This window comes from Aegilops tauschii, chromosome 1, assembly GCF_002575655.3.
Source record: "Aegilops tauschii subsp. strangulata cultivar AL8/78 chromosome 1, Aet v6.0, whole genome shotgun sequence".
Classification (NCBI taxonomy): domain Eukaryota; kingdom Viridiplantae; phylum Streptophyta; class Magnoliopsida; order Poales; family Poaceae; genus Aegilops; species Aegilops tauschii.
The window spans coordinates 496055573-496065674 of NC_053035.3; the positions used below are offsets into that span (position 1 = coordinate 496055573).

The window sequence follows — 10102 nt, forward strand, 5'->3', positions numbered from 1 at the left end:
CGAATCTTCTTGTGGTTGTGTGGCCTTGCATACCACTAGCTGTCCTTGCACCCGCACTGTGCCGAAGGTACCATTACCGAGCCTTCACTTTCTTGGGTTACTCGAGAAAGCACTGGAATGCCCACAGGAGAGCGGGAAAGTTGGAATTAGGCAAAATAGTGAGCTTTGTATAGCGATCATGCATCAACCGTGATTCTTTGATTGATGGACATGTTTAACGTACTGGTAGTTGGGTACGTGGATATGACTTATGCTTACACATATACTACCTCCGTCCGAGTTTATTAGACTCCATTATATTTTGGGTTAAAATTTGACCGTAGATTTGATTTGCAAAATACTCCCCCCCTTTCTAAATATTTTTCTTTTTAGAGATTTCAAATGGACTACCACATACGATGTATATAGACATATTTTAAAGTGTAGATTCACTCATTTTGCTCCGTATGTAGTTACTTGTTGAAATCTCTAGAAAGACAAATATTTAGGAATGAAGGGAGTATAAGTCAACTGTCATAAAAATTATAGTGCCGGATACGTTTTCAAATGAAGTATTCAATGCTATCATTTATCTACATATTGCTCATATATTATTATGCAAATGTATGGTCGAATTTTGGCTCAAAATGTGAATGGGGCTAATAAAACCCAGACGGAGGGAGTAGGAGGTTGGTTTTAGCGTTGCAGCTGATTGTTCCAATTATGGTTTAATTTGCATTTTTATTTTTATTTTTATTATTGTATCACCTCACTAACATAAAATTAAGTATTCCGACAACACCAAAAATCTAAAATTTAGTAAAAATACAAAAGCATGAAGAAAGGGAGAATTGACAAGTGCACCCAGCACAGGAGAGGCCATGCATCATGCAATAATTACGCATGGAAGCCACAAAGTGAAAGGCATGCATGCTCCTGTGGCTGCACGCCCAACCAAGCAGGTGAAAAAACCTGCAAGCTGCACAGTGCTAGTACTACTACTCGTATCACTGAAAATGCTACACTCACCGGCTTTTTAAAAAGAGTTAGAGCATCTACGGCCGGGCATCTCAAACCGGACTCAAACATCCCGACGGTCCATCGGTCACGAAAATTTGACCCAGCCGGGCGTCTCAAACGGACCTCAAAACTCCGAGCTGTTCGGCGCCCCTTATATTCAGCCCAAATTTGGGGTGGATATGGGGCGCCTGGGCCCATCTCGACCTCACTTCGTCCTCACAAATATCCCCAATCCGCAACCCTAGCTCAGTCCACTCTCGATTTGTTTCTTCTTCTTCCCACCGATTTCTCTGATTCGATCCACTCTGACGACTCCGACGACCACGACGACCATGTCGAGCGCCGGCAGTTGCTCCTCCTTGATTCCGACGAGGAGCTGGCCCTCTGCATTGCCCTCGAGAGGTCCAAGGTGCACACGGGTGGCAGTTTCGGAACGGGTGCCTCGCCTCTCTTCCGCCGGCACTGCCTCCTCCCGGCCCATGCTTGGCTCCGCAGTTCGCGCCTCCCCCATGCCGTACCCTACCCCCGCCGACTGCTGCTCCCCCACGTGGGCAACGGTGGGTCCTTGTGGCCGCACAGCCGGCCCGTATGCTCACGCCGAAATCGGAGGCGCGCGCCGCCCACCACGAGAGGGAGGCGGCGGAGAGCTGTGTCCGCCGCCGCCACGGGTTACCGGCGGAGCCCGACGAGGACGAGTGGCTCCTTGCGTGGGTCTACCGCCGGTCACCTACGACGACAGAGACATACGCTCGGCGGCTCCGCCGGAAGAACATGAAGGCTCTCCGGCTTGCCATCAAGCAGTCCGAGCGCGAGGCCAAGGAGAAGGTGACGGAGCCGACTCGACTGGCGAAGCTCAAGTGCCAGCAGGACCGGGCCGTCCGACGCCTCAAGGGCTTCATCATCGGCTCCTCCTCCGACGACGATGACGGCGACTCCTCATTTGACGAATCGGACAATCCTCCACCAGCCTACGACGGCCACAGCTGCGCCGGCGACCGAAAGGTGAAGGGGCCGGCCCGGAAGTGGTGAAATCCGATTTTTTTCAATTTAATTTCAAGTTTTAGATGTAGTTTCAAGTTGTCCGTCATTTATGTGAACTTTGGTGGTCCTTTGAATTCTGGTCGTGATTTTTTGGTGAAAGTATTGTGCTTGCCTATGTCCGTTTACTGCTCTACGTTGCATGGTTTAGTAAGGATATAGGAGATCGGATATGAGATACACATATGTGGACGCCGCTATTTCAGGAGTGCCCGGTAGGTCATATTTTTCATATGCCCCCCACCCCCGCCTATCTAATCAAAACATGACAATTCGGCAGCAGCCCTGTAAGAGCATCTCCAGCCGGCCCCCCAGGCACTTTTTCTCGCGCCGGCAGACAAAAATCTTCCCACTCGTCCCCCCAAACTCTCCTTTTTTGCCGGATAAAGCAAAAACTGGCGCCGGCAACCCTAACCCAAACCCAGGAAGCTGGGGGGCACCTGGGGGGCTAATTTCGCCGTTTTGCAGGCGTTGCCCCACCTGCAGTGAGATATCTTCTCTTCCCCCACCTTTTCATCTCTCTCTCCCCACTTTTCTTCCTCCCGTCGCCGCGCGTGCCTCCTCTCCAGCTCGCCCTCCTCCGCAGCCGCCTTGGCGCATCCAGTCCTCGTCGCCGCCGCCGTCCCCGACGCCCACCTGCATCTCCAGCGCGGCGATGTAGTCGGACGCCTCCGACTGGAGCGCCGGGAACGGCAGCTTCCGGCAACCCGGCACCAGCCGGCCCAGCGCCTTTGCCTTCTCGCCAGCGCCGGTGCCTGTGCTGAGGTCGAGCCGGAGGAGGACGCGCCCGGCGAGGCACGCCGTGGCAGAGCAGGCGCCGGTGTCGGGACCGGAGCGTGGAGGCGCACTCGGTGCACGCGGCGCGCGCGGCGATAGGCGAGGATGGCGCGGCTCCAGCGGGAGCGGCCGCGTGTGGCGAGGGCGAGCATGCGGCCGGCCGCGTCGCGCACCTGGCACGCCGGGGAGGGGACGCCGCCCGCGGCGCGCACGAGGCGCAACGCGTCGAGCAGCTTGGTGGAGTAGATCTCGTGCTCCCGCCGTGTCCGCCACTTGGGCGTCCTCTTCGCCGGCTCCGCGCTTGTGGCCCCTCTCGTCCGCGGCCGCTGCAGACGCCGTGGTGGAGGTGGAGGAGGAGGGCACCATCGTGGTCCGGGAGAGAGAGCGTTGCGCACTAGTCGTGGGCTGGTGCTCCCGTCTGGCTGGACGATGGCTCAACACCGAGCTCCTCGCCGGCGCTCCCGTCTGGTTGGACGATGGCTCAACACTGGGCACCCACTCGTCCTTCACGTTGGCGGGGTTGGCCGCCATGGCGCGTGCGTCCCCGACATAGGCGCGCGCCGGGCCTAGCTTCTCGCCAACACTGCTCCTGGGGGCGCAACGAGTGGATAAATTTGCCCCCCCCCCCACCCCCAGGTCAAAATTCTCGCCGGCAGCCCCCCAAGGGGCGAAAAAATGCATCCTGGGGCTGGAGATGCTCTAAACCTTAAGTAACTGTCCGTGAATATTCGTTGCACATAGAAAGTCCATAGACACTCCCTGCACTAGCACTACAAGCTTTACGCGATGACTATTATTTTCCCTAGAGAACTGAAGTGCTGCCTCGCATGCAGATCGAATCAAATCCCCGCCAGGCTCCCAGGACAAATTACCTACTGCCTGTCTACACAACTCTAACAAGATGTCGTAGCTAGCGACAAGAAGACGTCGTGGTAGCTGATATAATTGCTAATTATGGCAGCAGCTAAGCTAAGCTAGGCATTGAGGAGGCTGGGCCTGGCCTACATTTCATATTATGTGGAGACAGCTGACCAGCAACCTCTCCAACGTCATGGAACAGGATGTGGGGAGCTAGCAGTGCACGTGGGGCAATAGCATAGATAGTTGCATGTCTCCCTGCTTGACTGGTCGTGCGTGGGCGAGAAACCGCCATGCCCCTTGCAGCGGTACTGTTAGAAGGGAGAGAGGGTTTGGTGGAATAACTCGTCGTATTGTTTGAGCCTCGTGGGCATATATATAGGAGTACAAAGATCAACTTGAAGTACAAGATAAGGTAGGACCAAATCCTAGTCTATCCTATCTTCCTAATAATCCTATACTCAACATCCCCCCGCAGTCACAACGGTAGCGATGCAGACGGTGAGACTGGAGAATAATCCGAAGGCAAGCCGACGGACCCCCCCCCCCCCCCCCCCCCCAGTCGTAACGGTCGATGCATCGCGGAGTCGTGGCTGGAGTGAAAAACCGACGAGGTTGCTCAAGCAGGCGGTAGCCCTTTGTGCCGTTTGTCGATATAGCCGAGAGCATGGGTGGTGGAGCCGTGGTCGAGGTAGCCGTGCGAAGAATGCCGTGGTCGATGTCGAGTCGGGGTAGCCGGTGTCGAGAAAGTCGCCGTGGAGCCGCGGGCGCAAAAAGGCGCCGTGTTAGTCATGGGCGCAGTGGTGTCGAAGTAGTGGTGCGCCGGGAAGAAGATGTTGTCGACGACGCTTCGCAGCGGGTTTGCCAAGCCCGGGGCCACATCGTAGACGAAGGGACGCACCGGTGTTGCCAGCACCGGGCATGCGTAGATGGACGAAGACGAAGTTGACGAAGCGCCGCACCAGACTTGCCAGGCCCGGGGACATGTCGTGGACGAAGGCATGCTTCGGTGTTGCCAGCACCGGACATGCGTAGACTGGAACCTACACAAGCTGTACGGCATGTCGAAGAAGTCGGAGAAGCCAGCAGAGAAGGACTCGACGACGGTTGCGTCGCCAATCGGCGCGGGGCCGATGTCGCCCGCGGTTGTCGGAGTAGACGAAGTGGTCGGGGTAGATGACGGCGACGCTGGTGATGGGCTGGTGCTGGACAAAGACGAAGGGGGTGGACGGGCGGCTGCGGCGGCGGCGGCAGCCTGACGGTGGCGGCTAGATAGGAGCGCGGCAGCGATGCTCGAAGGAGGCGAAGAACCCGACAACGTGACGAAGACCGGCATGGACGGTGGCGTTCCCGTGCCAAGGGAGACGGCGCGGCGCATACCACGGGAAGTCGACGAGCAGGGACGGTGAAGTGGACCACGGGCCACGGCACTACGACGACCCGAAGGGCGACGCAGCGACGGCGGGAAGACCTCGGAGCGGCGGAGGTGGCCGCGGGCTGCTGCGCGACGGCCCGGAGGGGCGGCGCAGCAACGGAACCCGGGTCGGTGCAACCGCGGGAACGACTCAGGACGGCAGCGTGACCGCGTGCCACGCTCGCTACGGCCCGACGGGGCGACGCAACAGCGACACGATGGTCGGTGCAGCCACGGGGCGGCCAGGAGCGGACGGCCTCAGGGCGGCGGTGGACCGCGGGCCGCGACACTACGGTTCAAAGGGGCGACGCAGCGGTGACGCGGGTCGGTGCAGCCGGGAGAAGAACCACATGGCGACGGCGCTGCGGCCCGACGGGACGACGCAGCGGCAGCCCGTTGCTCAATCGATGGAGGGCGAGTTGAACTCGGCGACGATCTTCAGGGGACCTGCGGACGTGCGCGCGACCGATGAGCCAGGTCGGTAGCACGGCGTAGATGAGGCAATTCACGGGTGGTCAGATGATCAATCCGATCACTCGCGAAGATGAAGTTGAGCTCGATTGGAGACGACGAAGTGCAACGAGACGTGACAGTGCAACCGGTCACAGAAGACACACGCCGGGCGGGGAGACCGATCCGGACGCGCACAGAACCAGCGCGGGCACGCAGTCAATCGCCGCATGGGGACGGGGAAGTGGGTTGCGTGGCACAACACAGCCGGCGTGCACAGCACCTGGGTCGCGCTGTGTGGTGCTGGTGGCCAATTTAGCCATGCAAGGCACGGCCAATGTGTTGCACTAGTACACGCCACACGGGACGCATCATTCTCCGAGAAAAAGATTCACCCGGTTGCAATCGAGCTGGATGGAGACGATGTGGAAGGAGGATCCCGATCCAATCAAGGCGACGATGGTTGGCGGAGAACGACGCGAAGCGACTGATGCGCGGACGGCAGCCGTTCTGGGCCGCTGCATGTCGCGCCAGACCGTCGTGTCGGAGAAGAAGCCACGTAGTCGTGCTGATGTCGGAGTAGAGGCGTGCGGGGGTCGACGGCGGCGGCGGGCGACACAAACCGATCGTAGATCGGAAGACAAAAAAAAACGCTGATCAAAACGACCGGCGAGAGAGCGAAAAAACCCAGAGCAAAGGTTCGGGAAAAAGATTCTCTAGGGCAGCCGGTCAACACGACCGGCGGACGAACCCTAGGTACGGGCGGCGCGGCCCCCGGCGGCGGTCATGGAGGCCGACCGCCCCGGGGGCGGCGCGCGGGTGCGGAAGCGGCGGCGGCTAGGGTTTAGGATCGATTAGGCTGATACCATGTTAGAAGGGAGAGAGGGGTTTGGTGGAATAACTTGTATTGCTTGAGCCTCGTGGGCATATATATAAGAGTACAAAGACCAACTTAAAATACAAGACAAGGCATGACCAAATCCTAGTCTATCATATACTTTCTAATAATCCTATACTCAACCGGTACGAGAACAGATCCTGTTCAAGTAAGGTCGTAACCGCCATGCCCCTTGGGAGGAAGAACCGAAGAAGCTGAACAATTAGCGGCGCGATCGAAGGCATTGGATGTTAATCTGATGGCTAGGAAAAAATGACTGAAAGGAATTATTATTTTAGTTAGCTGACCTTTAGGCACTCCCATCGACAAACCGATCAAGAATCCAGCTAGCAAGCGGTATCTACATACCCGATAGATCCCATGCATGGGCTGTGCTTTCACGCCTCCCGTGTCGTCAACATCTCAGCGTGTCTGTATGAACAGCAGCGCTGGCCTCACACCATTGCACGAGCCGGTCTCTGCCTTCGTATCTCATCGCATCCGCGTCACCGGCGCCTTCCCACTTAGAGATCAATGTGTCGTGCACGTACGTGTATCGGACTCGATCCGGCGTATGGTTTGTGGCATAGTTCTCCTCTCCTCTTGCCCGTGAGCTGGTTAACTGCATCGTCCACTGGTGTAGCTGGGGTACTGTGGTATGCCATTGTGGAGCGACCACGTACGTAGCCTATTTGTGTTGATGTCATCCACCTTCGTTTCTGTCTCAGGCAAGCTACAGCGTCCCGTGCTTTCTCTGGCCCTTTCCTGCTTTGCTTTTTCGTAGGCGGCTTCGCGTAGGCTTTAGTTTGGCCCGTGAATAGTGTGCTGATAGCTAGCTAGCTAGCTAACAACGATTACAATGTGAGCTGAGACACATGTCCACGTGTCCTGTCAAAACTCTGGAGCCAACTAGCCTAGAGTATACAGCAACATGGCGAATCAGATGATGAAGGCAACTTTGCACACTTCAAATGTGTCTCGAAATATTTTGCCAAATCGAACCGAGCCGGAGACGGGACAACGGACGACGGACGGACGGGGCTGGTTGCATAATCTCCGGCGGAGATGGGGCAGAGGGTTGACAGGTGCGGATGCGGGTGTGAGAAGCGATCGCCGGCGGGGGAGAAGACGTAGGGCAGGGTGGCGGGGGAGGCGGTTCAGGCAAGACGGAGTATATCTACGTACGTGCTCGCCGGCATGCACGAGCCGTGCCTAAGCTAGCGTATCTGCTGAACAGGAGCTCATGAACATGATCTAGCTAGCTAGTGTACTGCTACAACAGGTCTCTCAATGCTCTACTGGACCGATGACCACGGCGGCCTGCTTTTGTTGACGGCATCGTCTTTCCGTTTTATTGGAAGCATGGTCCATTGCTGCTTTCCCGTCCTTGCACTTTGCCTTTTGTGTGAGACAGTGAGAGTAGCGGCTTTGGGTAGGCTTTCAGTTGGTCCGCGGAGAGCTAGTAGGTGTACTCATGATAGACGATCGCAATGAGTTGGGAATTGTTTCTCTTAACGGGGTGAATTGAATTAGGACATGTTTATTTATTACTCTTCTGTAACTTAATATAAGATGTTTGTCGCGGATGGAGTATGTTCTAACATGAGCCATGGAGGCCAAGTCGATTGACAAATAACTATTTCTTGGTTAACAAGTATAGCTAGATGTCTTCCTACTAGCATTGGAACCGCCGTCTCTCAATCAAAGCTCACCTCCTATGATAGCGCCATGACCGTACCGTATCATTGTCGCCCTGCTTCATCGTGGCACTAAAGCATCGGCCTATACCCAGAGATCCATCGAATGCCCCAAATCTTAACATCCAATTCCAGCAAGAACCCGACGACGCTCTTTTCTAGACGGCTGGCTCCACTACAAATTTAAAAACTTATGTGAGAATAAGTGTAGATGACAAGTAGAGACATGCACATATTAAGTTCAGGGACGAACTGTCAGTTCTGATGTAGTACAAGTTACTGCTGCTACAACTTGAAAACTTCCTTTTTCACACCAGGTTATTCTGGTCTACAAGCTACACTAACTTGTTGTGTATATATAGTTCCTTCACAGTTGGTGTTTTTTTAGCATGGAGTTGGTGAGTTATTCTCGTCCCACCTTCCCTGGTTTTTTCTCGTCCTCCCTCCCACCTCCCAATTTTGTTGGTTTTTTTCGTCGGTTTTTACTCGCCCCCCTCCCACCCCCTTGTACTGGTTCTTTTTCTCTCCACTCTTTCCTTGCAAACCAGTAATTTCCTAACATACAAAAGATCACGAATCTATCTTTCCTTACCCGAATCAATCGCTCCCTACATCAGTGCATTTCTTTATTAAGAAAACTAACACGTAAATCTTAACGCATTGTAAACAAATCCCGTTATGGACCTAATTAATTTATTATGGAATCTGTACGTGGTCGCATCTCTCCCCTCATGAAAAAATCGCATCCATCTCCCGTTAAAAAGGAAAAGAGAACATGAACGATCAATCCCACACCCTGCATCTCAGTAGCAAAAAATCGCCCCCGCCTCTGCTACTGCGCCTCGCCGTGTGCCCGTCTCGACCCATACCTCGCCTGCATGGCTGGACGCCGCCGTCTCCACCGCCACGTACAAGAAAACGGTGGGCAGAACCATCCATTCAAATCGCACACCCCCACCCTCCTCCGCAATCCCTAGCCCCGCATCACCCTATCGCTTTCCCGCCTCTCTTTCCCCTCGATGTAGATGGTGCCGAGCGGCGGCCTCGAGCACCGGCAGCGCCGCCCTCTCTATCTTCGCCGCGTCGAGAGATGGGCCGAGGCTATCGTCGGTTCACCGCCCACGATTGGGCCGCCTCCGGTTGTCGCGCACCACCGGCTCCGCCTAACGTGCCCGACCCTCTCCGTTTTCGACCTTCCGGCGACCACATCCCTCCGCGCCTCCATCCATCATCCACAAGGCCACTCCCTGCACCCACCCTCCTAAATTCTCCATACCGGGGGACAATCACCGAAGATCCAAGTTGGCCCGATATCAATTTTCTTACGTGCTTTCTTTATCAGTTGGTGATGGGAATGGGTTCCAATTTCTCTATCTGACTGTGGATTCGCAGGCAAGAAGCGCTTCTACATGCATCCTCCTGTCGGTCCCTAAAGTACCAAGGTAAATGGTTGATACTGCGTTTGTCTAGGATGATATATGTTGGCTCTGTTCCGGTTCATCCGAGCAGTTTGGTGACTAATTTACTAATAATTTAATTATATTAATTAAATGAGTCGGGTGTATCGTCATGCATTTATCTTGCCAGTAATGTTCTGTGATGCTCTGATGCACTTTGGGAATTGTTTATCTTGTCTTCAGTGCAGAACATTTGTTTATTAATGCATTAGAAGAATCCTTCTTACTACCTTGAACCTGTTTTATTAGTGAAGTAAGTACCCAACCTCTAAATTGCTACATTACCTTGTAGATTGTATACGCTCATTCTCTTATGATTTTGTGGTTGTATATACAGTGTTCTGAAAACTTTATTTGCTAACATTATGAAACGTCTGCTTTTGGCAAGATATTAACTTGCATTTCGTGAGATTGATAGTGGATGCATCCGAAAATCAATTGACAACCCGATGCATGTTATTTTTATGATTGAGAGATATTAACTTCAAATTTATGAGATTGATAGTTGGATTTATGTTCTGAGGAGTTCTGAACA

At 54.5% G+C, this 10102-nt stretch overlaps 1 pseudogene; it reads right to left on the reverse strand.

Annotated features, from left to right (window-relative positions):
• Positions 1–2351: 2351 nt before the first annotated feature.
• LOC109785427 (transcription factor bHLH149-like) lies at positions 2352–3406 on the reverse strand (annotated as a pseudogene).
• Between the last annotated feature and the right edge of the window lie 6696 nt (positions 3407–10102).